Source organism: Nyctereutes procyonoides, unplaced genomic scaffold (assembly GCF_905146905.1).
Source record: "Nyctereutes procyonoides isolate TBG_1078 unplaced genomic scaffold, NYPRO_anot_genome, whole genome shotgun sequence".
NCBI classification, from domain to species: Eukaryota; Metazoa; Chordata; class Mammalia; order Carnivora; family Canidae; genus Nyctereutes; species Nyctereutes procyonoides.
The window spans coordinates 11,800,773-11,813,564 of NW_026575155.1; the positions used below are offsets into that span (position 1 = coordinate 11,800,773).

Sequence of the window (12,792 nt, forward strand, 5' to 3'; positions counted from 1 at the left end):
TGAAATCGATAACTATTTTAAAGCTCACTTAAATTCTACCTGTGATATAAGTGGGTGAGTTTGGAACTAAACGTATATAAATTTTTAAAACAGATAGATTCGTAACCTCAAAGAAGGAAGTCAGGAAAATGAACCCATCGACTCTTTCTCGGATGGCATCAGAGTGGAGCTAGGCTCCAGAAGAATGGCTAGGAGTCTACTCATGAGCAAATCCGTATTTAAGGAGTGTTTCCTTCCCATAAGCAGGGAAATGTGGGAGGGCATTTCTTGCCGATGTGTGAGTCACCCATTGAGTCACTGTGAGAGGCAAGCCCCATTGTTGGTCCTGGAATCCACTGACAAAAATGGTCATGCCTGTCAATTTCCTGTCACTTCTCTCAGCCCGACTGTCCCCAAAGCACTCAAGGTTTGTATATTCATAGAAGGACACCTCTGGGAAATGGTGAATGTCTCAAGGAGAAAGCCAAGAAATGGGAACCCAGTAGGCGCCACCTTTCCAGGTGTTCCGACATCCTGCCGTCTGCCCTCTGGCTGAGTGTCTTGGGCTATGCCATCTCCTTCTCATGCCAGGAGCTCTTGGGTCTCCGAGCCCAGCTGGGTCCCCAGGTGGGGGCTATGCTCTGCCTTAAGTGCCATCATCCGTCCGAGGCCCAGGACAGATTCCACAGCAACGGTTCCAAATCTCACCCTGCCTCTCCTCTCCTCCTCAGCTTTTTGCCCTGAAAACTACACGCATCTTGAGGGTTTGAGCAAAATCTCATCAATCACGTGATGGCTAGTAGGACAGATAAAACACCTGCTCTTACAAGGCCACAGGAAAACCAAGAGAGTCCTGGCTGTGTAGAAGGTGGTGGCTGTCCCTTCTTTTCCAAATAAAGAAACAGAGTGAAAAGGGGCAGGAGTGGGGGATGGGCAATATGGGTGAAATGGGGTGGGAGGTGCAGGTTTCCAGCTATGGGGTAAGTGTGTAGCATAAGGGGTGAAAGGTGAAGCACAGGGAATATGGGCAATGGAACTGTAACAGCACTACATGGCACAAGTGGCAGTTGCACTTGTGCTGAGCAGGAGAGAGGAGAGGAAGGATAGGGAAATGGAAAGCTTAGCTCCCTCATTTTTATTTAGAGGAAATGTAATAAGTCTCTAACCAAGGTGCCTGGGTGGCTCAGTTGGTTAAGCATCTGCCTTCAACTCACATCATGATCCTGGAGTCCTGGGATGAAGCCCCGCATTGCATCGGGCTCCCTGCTCAGCGCAGAGTCTGCTTCTCCTTCTCCCTGTGCCCCTCCCCCTGCTTGTGCTCTCTCTCTCTCTCCCTCTCTCTCTGTCAAATAAATAAATAAAATCTTAAATAAAATCTCTAACCAAAAAAATTATCTCCAGGCTTAATGATAATTTATCCTCAGGGAGATGGACAAGTCTAGGTAAAGGAAACATAGATACTGTAGGACTTCAAGACAATAACCGCTGATGTGAACAACATGGTCACAGTGTGGCAGGGGCGCTAAGTGCCTGGGTGAACTCATGCATGGGACCTGCACTCTCTCCTCAGAAAGGAGGAGCTACTGTCACACCCATTGTAGAGATGGGGATACTGAGCCTTCACACATTGACTAAGTTGCCTAGAGCATATCGTTAGGAAACCCCAGAATTCTGACCCAGCTGCCTGCTTCCAAAGAGGATGTCTAACTATTGAGCACAATGCACCAAATGGCCGGGGACTGAAGTGGCTGCAAAGAGGTTTTGAAACTAGCTCAGCCCGTGAAAAGACACAACGTACAGGACATAAGATGGAAGAAGGGACAGCGACCTAATTGATGTTTCTCTTCATGCTTTTAACTCTGGGCCCCTGAAAGGGGCACACACACCCCCTTCCACTGGTACTCCATGGCCAAGGCACTCACCAGTCTTGTCACATCCAATGGAAGGCTGCAGCTGGCTACACCCGACACACAGATGGAGCCCTTTGTTAGGTAGGAGGGTCTTCGCACTGCTGCCTCTGAGGAATTAGGTCACAAGAGGCCACGATGCCTGCCACCTGTGTTCAGCTCCTCTTCCCAGTGGCCACACAAGTACAGTCGCTGTTCCCAGCCACCCAAGCCTGTCCCTGCCTCAGGGACTTTGCCCCTACTGTTCCCCCTCTATGCACTCTCCCACGGGATATGCAACCCTGGTTCTCACATTTCCTTTCTGTCTTCGCCTGACAGCCATCTCCAATCACCTTATCAACACTGGAGCCCCCCACTCCTGCCACTCGGTGTGTCCCCCACACATCTCACCCCTGATGTATTCTATCATCACTGTCCCACTGAGTCCTATTTGTCTGTCACACCTCCCATCCCTACTCAATCGGGAGCGCTGCGTGAGTCCCTCTGTCCCTGCTTCACGTACCCTCTTGTGCTAACCGTCCCATGGGTGTCCAACACATCGGGAGCAAATATGTGAGTTGATTCCCACATGCCAAGCCCCAAAGGGATAAAGTGGTATTGCTCGTTCACCATGCTCCCCGGCAGAACTTCTTGAGACAAGCCAAAGAAACGAAGCTACCTGTCATCCAACAAAGAAAAAATCTGCCTACTGTCTTTGGGCAAATATGCGACGAACTCGAAAATCAAACCAAAGTCTGAAATGGGCACGGGGATTATTAAACGAAGGCGCCTCCCTGCAGGTGCCTGCTGCCGCAGGAATTCATCGTGGATGCAGCGAACAAACCCCCTGCTGCCCAGGTGGAGGGCCACAAGAACGAAGATCTGATCAGAGGATAATTTTTTTAAAAAAATCTTCAGCAGGGGACATATCCCAACATGTCATTCTGTATTACAAGAGCTGGGTCCTGGCAGTGGGGAGGCGACCGCTTTTGCCTCGGGCCTCTGCAGGGGAACGCGGGCGTCAGTGGCCCAATTGTCCTGGCTGTTTACGAGCCTGATCCTTGTAACACCCCTGAAATGTGTTCTCCTAAAGATGTTCCCCAAGATATGACAGCGCTCTACATTGTTTCGCTGCATACCACACTCCTATCCCAGAGTAATCCGCCCTTCTTTTAACGGCTGATGACAGCTCCAATGGCTGGGCGAAAATCAGTTGAAGGAAAGGGAAGTCTTGTCGGAAATGAGATTAATCTTGTAACGAGTGTTCAGCTCTGATAACCCATCTGGGCACAACTGCTTAAACCGGAGAGCAATTAACCTTCACCCGACAAGCTCTGTCCAACCGTTATAAACATTAAAGAGACAGGATCCTCCCCTCCTCCTTGTAGACTAAACAACCAGATTTGAATTCCATATAAACGGCCTCTTTCTGCAGATGTGCGCTGATGACAAAGGCCGGGGGAGAGGTGGGTCACGGCTCTGCTCGTAACTCAGGTAACCTGGACCTTGGCTGGAGCCCGCGGAGGTCGCTAGCGTGAACAGTCACTCCGGGCACTTTTAAATCAAATCCCTAGCTTTAGGGGAGGTGGGCTTAGCTGCTTTCATGCAGGAACACGTCTGCTAACAGCAACACGACCTGAATGGGGTGGGGTTTTTTCCCCTTTTTCTTTTGTCCAACAGTAGGCATATTTGCACGGAGCTGGCCCCTTGCACTCGATTCCTCTCTTGCAACCACCCGGGCAACTGCATGAGTGAATGTATCTTGTGGTCACAAAGGGAGATTTTTTTCTAATCTCTGAGAAGTTACTAGCTTTCATGGAGAGCAAACCTGTGATCTTGCCTTTATCAGCACATGCTGTAACCGATGGGGCTAACCAAGTGGCCCACGGAGAACACTGCGTGGTTAGGGGACCCTCCGGTGAAAGTAAGTTTCCCAACACTGAAGAGAAACCTCTGACATCACTTACCACTCAGGCAATAGCTTTCTGGAGCATTCTTTAAAGATTTGTTTTTATGTATATTTAGAGAGAGAGAGAGAGAGAGCGCGCATGCACGAGCCAGGAGGAGGGGCAGGGAGAGAGGGAGAGAGAGTCTTAAGCAGATTCCATGCTGACCACAGAGCCCGAAGCAGGGCTCGATCTCATGAACCTGAGATCATGACCTGAGCCAAAACCAAGAGTCCGGACACTCAACGGACTGGGCCACCCAGGCATCCTTGGAACATTCTTTTATATGGGGGCCACTGGATTGTGTTTGTGGACATGGTATTAATAATAAATAAAGAATAAGGCCCCGTGACTTAGAGGTGGCTCCAAACCAAGGCGGGTACATAATATACCCTACAGAACATGTATACAAGAATATGTAAGTACATGTACAAACTGATATAAAGGACAGATGTTCTATATAACCAGCCAGTCTGTTAGTGGGCTAAAGCCTCAGATTCTAAAAAATAAACAAATAATAAAAGGGGAAACATGAGAACAGTCACTTAGCATGTTCTACACAAATCTCTCCCCTGAGGTTTCAATCCAGTCTTCATGATAGCCAAAGACAGCTCTCTAAATACTTCAGGCTAACGTTTAATCTCATCTTATCCCTTGAACTCAGTTTCTTTCTTCCAATGGGTAAGTCATGATATTTGAGGCCTCGCATATGTGTCTGCACATGACACGGCTGAGCTTACAGGACACGAGTCACTCACGCTGGCCTCTCGTAACAGAATGAGAGAGAACAGGAGAGCACTGGCATCTGCTGGGCACTATTACTGCCACAGGGACACACTCTTGCAGCCACAGCCAGGAGAGCATGCTTTCATGGTCTACATTTGCATCTCCACAGTGCCTTTTCCTGCCACTGCTGGGCAGGAGTTGTGAAGGACACCCAATGGGACTTACCCTTGCCTCACAAGGCTTTATGCCACCTCTGTGTTTGCAGCTACATGAGGTAGAAGCAGAAGATTCTGGATGTCCAGTTCTCCTAGTCCCACTGGGAGCTTTCCAGTGTCTCAGCCAGAGGCCAAGTGAAGATGGGCTGGTCAACTTTTCATCCCCAAGGAGCCATCGAGTGCACTCCGAGTAGACAAAGGTGCACATGAACAACACAACAAGAGCTCCTGACTGGTTCTTGATTTAAATTTGCACGTCTTCCCCAAGAAAAATCTTGCGGAGCCTTCATCATTATGGCTAAGATGAAACTCCCTTCTTTGTTTAGTGACAGATTCATGTCACAAGACATGACACCAGGACGCTGAGGGGCAGTTCATGTTTCTGGGCCAGTATCCTCTATGTCTACAACTCAGCAGGTATCAAAACCAGAAGACAAAAATGAAATCATTTTTGATGAGCTTAGTCTTAGGGCCGTGGAGGTTCAACTTGAGGACTTTAGAGAAAAAAGCCACAGGAATCATTCATATATATATATATATATATATATATATATATATATATATAAATGATGTAAAAAGCATACTCATCCATGAGTCTACACTGCTGGTGAAGCCAGTTCCCCATGTGACACTGATGAGCCCTGCGGTGGCACCAACCTTGCTGCACTTCTTGACATCCACCAAGTAAAACTCTGAGATAAGGAGAAACCACAGCATCACACCCAGTATCTTGTGAAACTGAAACAGCTGTAGAGTGAACGCCTGCCTTACAGTGATTTGTGATTTCGATCATCACACTGGATTAACAGTGTGATGGCTGCCATTCATTCTGCAGAGCTGTGCATGCTTTTCCGGAAACCAACTGCAGTTGAATATTCCCCAATGGCACTTACACACAAGCATGATGCCGGAATCCTAGCATCAGCACTCGGTTGTGAGGATTATTGATGAGTGGCTGCCTGTATTTCCAAAGCCCAAGAGAGGCTGCCAACCTCAAGGCCTGCCTTGTCTCCTTCCTGCCCGAATGGTGCCCCCATCCACGCCCACCTGGAACCTCAGGATGTGGGCTTATTTGGAAACAGGGTCTTTACTGATGTAATGAAGGCAAGGACTGGGGGCGGTGGGAGGATCATACGAGATGAGGGCAGAACCTAAATCCAACAAGAGCACCCCAGCAAGGGACCAGAGAGGAGAGAGCAGCCAGATGCAGAGACAGGGTGATGAGATGACAGAGGAGAGGTTCAGGGGATGTGGTTACAAGCCAAGGAATGCGGGCAGCCATCTGAAGCTGGGACAGGCATGGGACCCACTCTCCCTCAGAGCTGCCAGAAGGAACTGACTCTGCTCATACCCTGATTTTGGATGTCTGGCCTCCCAAACCGCAAGAGAATAAATTTCTGTTATTGAAAGCCACCCGGTTTGTGGTTATGTGTTACAGCGGCCCTGGGAAACTAATACACTACGTATAGACACTGTTTTTAACAAAAATTTTGCCACTCTGGGGCATTATATGGCTCACTATTTGCCTTATAGAGTTAGTAAAGTTTCCAAAAGTGCTTGAGTTTATGCCAAAATTACATAAACTCCTGGTTACAGCAACCAGAGAGCCTTACACTGTCAGAATGATACTAATTTTTACAAACTTTCCACGTAAACGCCTTTGTCTGACAGTGCCCTGATTCTTCTAAGAATTTTTCTGCTCGTACCACTGAGGGAACAAATGTCTGGTTCACATTCTAATGAAAGTCATCATCGTGTGGGGAGATGTCTTCACAAAGATCTTTAAATCTCTCAAAATGTTATTTGTTTGAAAATAATGTTAGAAGTTAAAAAAAAAACAGCCAATGGAAATGAAAATTTAATTTCTTTAGTATTTTTTCCAACCAACATTTGTGAGGCAAATTATGACAGGTTCATGTATATTCTCTTCCCAACAAAATCTTAGTTCTTTTAAGAATTCCTTTTAATTATCCTAAGAACAATTAAGAGTGTACGGACCTCAAGTAAAATTGGTTGAGAAACACTGGACCCCTACACGGCCAATCAAGTTTCATCTAACTTTTGGACTCCCAAATAAAAGTTGTGGGTGGCTTTCCTTTGACTCCTTAAAAACTAGATCATCGTTTTTGCAGGAGAGGAACCAAGTCAGATTTCTTTTGTTCATATATACTGGCTGGAGACATGCTCCACTTAGGCAAAGATTTCAATACACATTTAGTCATGTGTTCATGTTTTCATTCATTCAGCAAACATTTACAGGGTAGCACTTCACGTGCCAGGCACTGTGCTAGGTGCAGGAGAAACAACATTAGACCAAATTCATAAACCATTACATTAAAAATCAGTTAAAGTTACCAAGATAACAGAATACTTTAGGTTTTATGAAAGATCACATTTTCTTTGGCTTATATATAATGCCTTAAACAGTAAGGCTTATCACTAAGCTAAATACTATGCTAAACTTAAAATCTTAACTTAAAATTTCAATAGGAAATCCGGTTTTATTATCTGGCTTAGATAAGTTGGTTGTTAATTGCTATTAAAGTTAATCTTTAGGGACACCTGGGTGGCTCAGTGGTTGAGTGTCTGCCTTTGGCTCAGGGCGTGATCCCCGGGTCCTGGGATCAAGTCTCGCATTGGGCTCCCTACAGGGAGTCTACATCTCCCTCTGCCTGTGTCTCTGCCTCTCTCTCTGTCTCTCATGAATGAATAAATAAAATCTTTAAAAATAATAATAAATAAAAAATAAAGTTAATCTTTATTATAAAGCAGATTGTCTTGCAATCAAATACAAAGAACTTACTATTAACAAAAATGTCCTAGCACATCATACCCATTGCAGATGGGTATTAAATATTACTATTATATACTATATTACTATATATATATATATATACGATACTATATGCTACCATAGGATTATTATACAGTAATTACAGTAGAGTAAGAGCTGCCTGATTCACTGATGATTACGGAAGCTGTCGGTGTGAACCAGTACATCAGATACCAGTATATGTCTTAGGAGATTAAGTTCTAGCCTCCCTGACGTTTCAAAGGAGGCGCTGCAGTAACAACAAAAGAGAAACACGTAGTGCCCACTGTAATTCATTAAACCCAACTCTTCATTTCTTTGTGCCTAGAAAGACTTTTTGCATAAGGGATTCTAATGCCTGAACACTGAGGTGATGTGAGGCAAAATTTGGACATTTAAACACTAATGGGTGTTGCCACTTAGTGAAAGTGAAAGCACTGCTTGGCTTTACCCCATCTGGACAGGTGTCATGTAGCGGAACGCAGGCTCCAAGAACCGTATTTCTGCTTCTAGTTTTCAAATGGAAAGCATCTCCCATCACAGCCTTGGCAGAGACATGTGCACATATCAGGCACATGCTCACAAATGTTCCCATCACAGTTATATTCTGGACAGCCCCATGATCACCCCACCTTCCCAAACATGGGCAGGTTCTTTAGGACACACATGCCTGTGTCTAACATTAGGCGTCCACATGTGACCCAGGGGCATTCAAGACACTGGTCTCAACACATAGTAATACCTCTGTCTTCTGATCAAAAAAGTGCAACTTCCCTCATAACTTTGAGGGGCAACTAACACAATACAGTGCATATAAGAAGTCAATAATCGCTCATTGAATGAAATGAATGAATTCTCTATGACACATGAGCAAGTATGACCTCACAATTAATGAACTCATTCAGGCATTTATTACCCAGGCAGACAGTTATTCATTATTGAACAGACATCTATTAAAGGCTTGCTTCTTACTGGGCATGTTCATCACAAACAAAAGATATGATAATTCAATAGATGGGGACGCCTGGGTGGCTCAGCGGTTGAGTATCTGCCTTTAGCTCAGGGCATGATCCCAGGATCTGGGATCGAGTCTCACATCAGGCTCCAAGCATGGGGCCTGCTTCTTCCTCTGCCTATGTCTCTGCCTCTCTCTGTGTGTGTCTCTCATGAATAAATAAATAAATCTTAAAAAAAATAGATGCCTCCTCTCCTCCTGTAGAAAATGTACCAGCTATAGTAGCTGGTTCAATCTAGCACTTGACTTCTTCCACTCTAGGGCCCCTCCAGAAACCAGCTGTAACTCGCCATTGCAGACATGCATTCATTCATTCACGCATAGAAAAGGCGAGGGAGGTGACAGTGAGTACCTCACAGTCCTCCATCTTGGTTTTTCTTTAGATCTTCAAAATTGTTGGTTTTCTGAGCTCATGAAAATGCAGCTGAGTTCAGCAGCTAAAATTTTAAGTAACATGTTGCTTGAACCATTGAATGGACCCCCGGTGGTGACTATTATGGCATGTCTACTATTCTAAAAAAAAAAAAAAAAAAAAGCAAAAAAATACCACGAGAAAGCAGCAAATAATATATAGGGAAAGATTTTCACCTCTTTAGATAGAATAGACCCATATCTATTTAGATAAATACCCAAAGCATATTGGAGGATACCTTTCAAAAGCTGAACACTGAAACAAACAGTCAAGAATGGATTACTTCAGAAAAAGCAAAATATGGGATGAGATTAAATATGAGGAACGAGACTAGAGTGAGTAACCAAAGTGCTCATAAAAGCAAACATTGTTTGCACACAACGCATGCTATTATTTAAAGCTCATACCACCAAGATGCAGGCACTTTATCATTACTCAATCTGTTCTACAAATGAGCAAGTGAGGCACAGAAAAGTGAAGTCACCTTGCCAGGCAGGGCACAGTGGAGCTAGGACCTGCCCCAGGCAGTCTGGTTCTGCTTCCTAAGATGGAATATGAAGCCTTAATCTCTAAAGGGGATCATGAGAAATTTAGCTCTCACTCCTCTTCTCTATCCTAGAAAAAAAGGAAGCGAGTAGAAAAAGACTCTTAAAAATGAGTTTAATTTCTCAAATGTTATTATTCTTTTAAAAGAATATGTCTCTGTGCATGGAAAAAAGACCAAAATATCCAAGAAGCGCCAAGTCTTCACCGACCCTTCACGGTGAAATATCAATTATTTTAATTTCCTTTTCTAAATGCTTATTTTCTAGAACCTATAGTAATTGTTTTTAAAATAGGGGTTAAAGAGCAAAGGTTTTATTATTGTTGTTGTTGTTTGAACAATGCTATTCAGTGGATATACTGAACCTGTATCTACTTCAGGCTAAAGAAAATAAGACAAAACAAACCCAACCACAAGCCCCAGTCAAGCAGTGGTGATTTTCAGGGAGGATGCCAGTAGGGGTGCTGCTCCATCCCACACCAAAGTCATGTCTATCTGCTGTACAACCCTTCACCAGCATCACAAAACCGTGATTCTGCTGGCACTGGAACCAATATGGACTCTGGAGATCAGAGAGTCATTTTGCAAAGAACCAGAGGTGCAGGAGGTGGCATCTGGAGGGAGGCATGTTGGGGGGACGCCCCAGGACATTTCAGTAAAATGTAACAAAGCTGTGCGATACAGTTGCAAAGGACGGAAGGAGTCTTCACTCAAACAGGAGGATCCGAAGAGTTTCCAGTGTCTTCCAAGAAGATGAGTAAAAGTATATCAACAAATGACTCCTGAAAAGAGTGTCTCTTTGAGCAATTTCATGTCAACTCAACCTGCATATACGTACGGAGTAACTGTAGATAAAATCATAGGGCACACACATGTACTAGCCTCTTCACGAGACAGGACTGCATCTAACCATGTCTGGCAGTTTCTCTGGGTCAAGTGCAGTCTGCCTCCCCACCTGGTGGCCATCAACACCTATGGAGAAGGTCCTGGAGGAGGCGCTCTACCGGACACGATGCTCTTGACATTGCAAGAGCTTTCAGATCATCAAAGGAGGTGCTCTAGCATGATGTGACCCAACAACTAAGGGCAGCTCGATCTTCTGATTCTTTTCAGGCCCGGTAGGAGATGGGAGGCGGAGGTTTCCGTGTTTGCAGTATGTAAACATCACTCTTTGGAGTTCTGCCCATGCTTGACTTGAGTGGTTTTCAGGTGCTGTTTATTTGGTTTAGTTTATTGTTAAGTGTTACTGTTTGTTGACTTGGTATATTATTTTCCCTTACAAAGGGGCCAGTTGGTAAGGACACATCCTGTAGATGGATAATTGATGATTCCCCATTGTTCAATGTTTGTGTGTTGTGGTTTTATGTGCTTTGGTTCAAAGGACCCAAACAATGCATTCACTGGAACTTCATAGCTGGTGTAAAGTCAGCACACAGAACAATCTGTGCACTGAGATTTCTGTACCCAAATCTGGTGATCTCCGCTTGGCTGAAGAAAGCAAAATCTAAAATGACCTTTACTCTAAATAACCACAGAAAAAAAAAACCCAGCACTTGAATCTCCCAGAGCCTTATTTTCCACCGACTACAAAGGCAGACTCACGCATCGTTCACCATGATTCACAGGGGTCGGAGGTTCCTACACGACACACCTCTTACTCACAGACACGTCTGGTCTGGTGACACTCATCCCCGCCAACAACAGCACGGAGACAAGAGCAAGGATGGAACAAGAGACTAAAACCATTACTTTAGAGACGGTGGGTTTCCAACTGCTTTGAGATAGAGAATTAGGCCAGAAGGTCTGTAGCAACAGGTTTATTCCCCCCGGGAGAGGAGACAGTGAGTGAGGAGCACACATGCGCAGGGGAAGTCTCCAGCAGAGCCCTTCCTGCAGCGGTGTGCCTCTGGCGGGGCTGGCGATCTGCGGAGGAAGTGAGCGCAGGAAGTATCTGTCTACAAACCCTTTATCCTCAAGGCAATTGCTGCTGCAGCATTTTACTGTTTACCAAAGCAGTAAACATGTGATCTAAAAAAAGATGTTTTCCATCTCCAAAGAGCAAGGCTTAACAAAAATATATGTGTGCTTATTTCATAACCAGCCTCTTATCAAAGCTGTGCGCAGTATGATTGTGCTTCCCAGAGAAGGGAGTCAATGGGAACGGCTTTTTAAGGACAGAAGGTACTGTCAGAGGTGCCCAAGGAACAAACAGTGGTTCTCTCCACTGGGCTGCTCCTCTAGCCAAGTAAATTGTATTTCTCCTCTAAAGCTTAACGCAGGCTTAAAAGGGCTCATTGACTGGCTTGAGAGGTAAAGTCAAGACAACTATCCATATCGACTCAAATTGGTGGGATGGACAACCCCCAAATCAGATCAATCATAAAGTAACCTGTACCTGACCTTGGACAATATTCTTATTTTACACCTGACTCTAAACACACTTCTAATTCTAAGAGTTTACATAAGATGAAGTAAAAAACAGAACTCGAAGTAGACGTGTGGTGGCTAGGGGTTCTGATGGCATTTACCTGATTCTTTTCAGGCCTTGTAAGGAGCCTCTTGGCCACTCCTCCCTCTACGTCTTTATCCCAGATCGAAGGCCTATGAGCTGCACCGTCCCAGATGCCTGTGGAGAATCCCAGAGAGCCAGCGTGATGTGAAAGGAGGCAGGTCCCAGGGGAACCTGTGAGCACTCCTCATTCCTGTTGTCCCATATGTTTTCGAACCCTCCACTGGGTTGTTAGCTATCGCAAAGAGGGGGAAAAGATGAGGGAAAGAGGGTGAAGGTGAGAAGTACAGAGAGGAGCAGGGAGTGACAATGCCCCAAAGTGTCTTCTCCAGGAGCGGCTGCACCCAGACTCCACCACAAGCACCTCCCAGCATGGCTGTAAGTCACCTCCAGGGCAGATGAAGTGCTGTGAGTAACGGAGAACTCATCATCTGTAGGAGTTTTTACTTCATAATAAAAGAAAGAGAACATTGGAAAATTGGCTCAAAAAAAAAAAAACTGCTGCAGAAATTGAAAAAAAAAAAAAGAAAGAAAGAAAGCTTTTGTGGATTTCCTGATTTTAACCCTAGAAGAATTTATTTGACTTGAGTAAACATTTATTAAGTACTTCGTACGCAATTAGTAACTTTCAGTTCACCTCACCAGGACCCCATTACACAGGTGAGAAAAAACAGATATTGTGAGGTCAGCACTTGTCAAGGGTGATATGCCAGGAAGACCATGTCCATGTTCCCTGAGGAGGTACTAA

At 45.0% G+C, this 12,792-nt stretch overlaps 1 protein-coding gene across 8 annotated transcripts in view; it reads right to left on the minus strand.

Annotated features, from left to right (window-relative positions):
* Window positions 1–12,792, minus strand: part of ERG (ETS transcription factor ERG) — a 254,753-nt gene that overhangs the window by 83,941 nt on the left and 158,020 nt on the right. Inside the window, exon 1 of one of the 8 annotated variants that reach the window (XM_055313627.1) lies at window positions 12,064–12,086. The exons of the other annotated variants lie outside the window; for them this stretch is intronic. The gene's annotated coding sequence lies outside the window, so the exon portion shown is untranslated. Of the gene's footprint in view, window positions 1–12,063; window positions 12,087–12,792 lie in introns of those variants that run through there. 8 annotated transcript variants of the gene reach the window in all.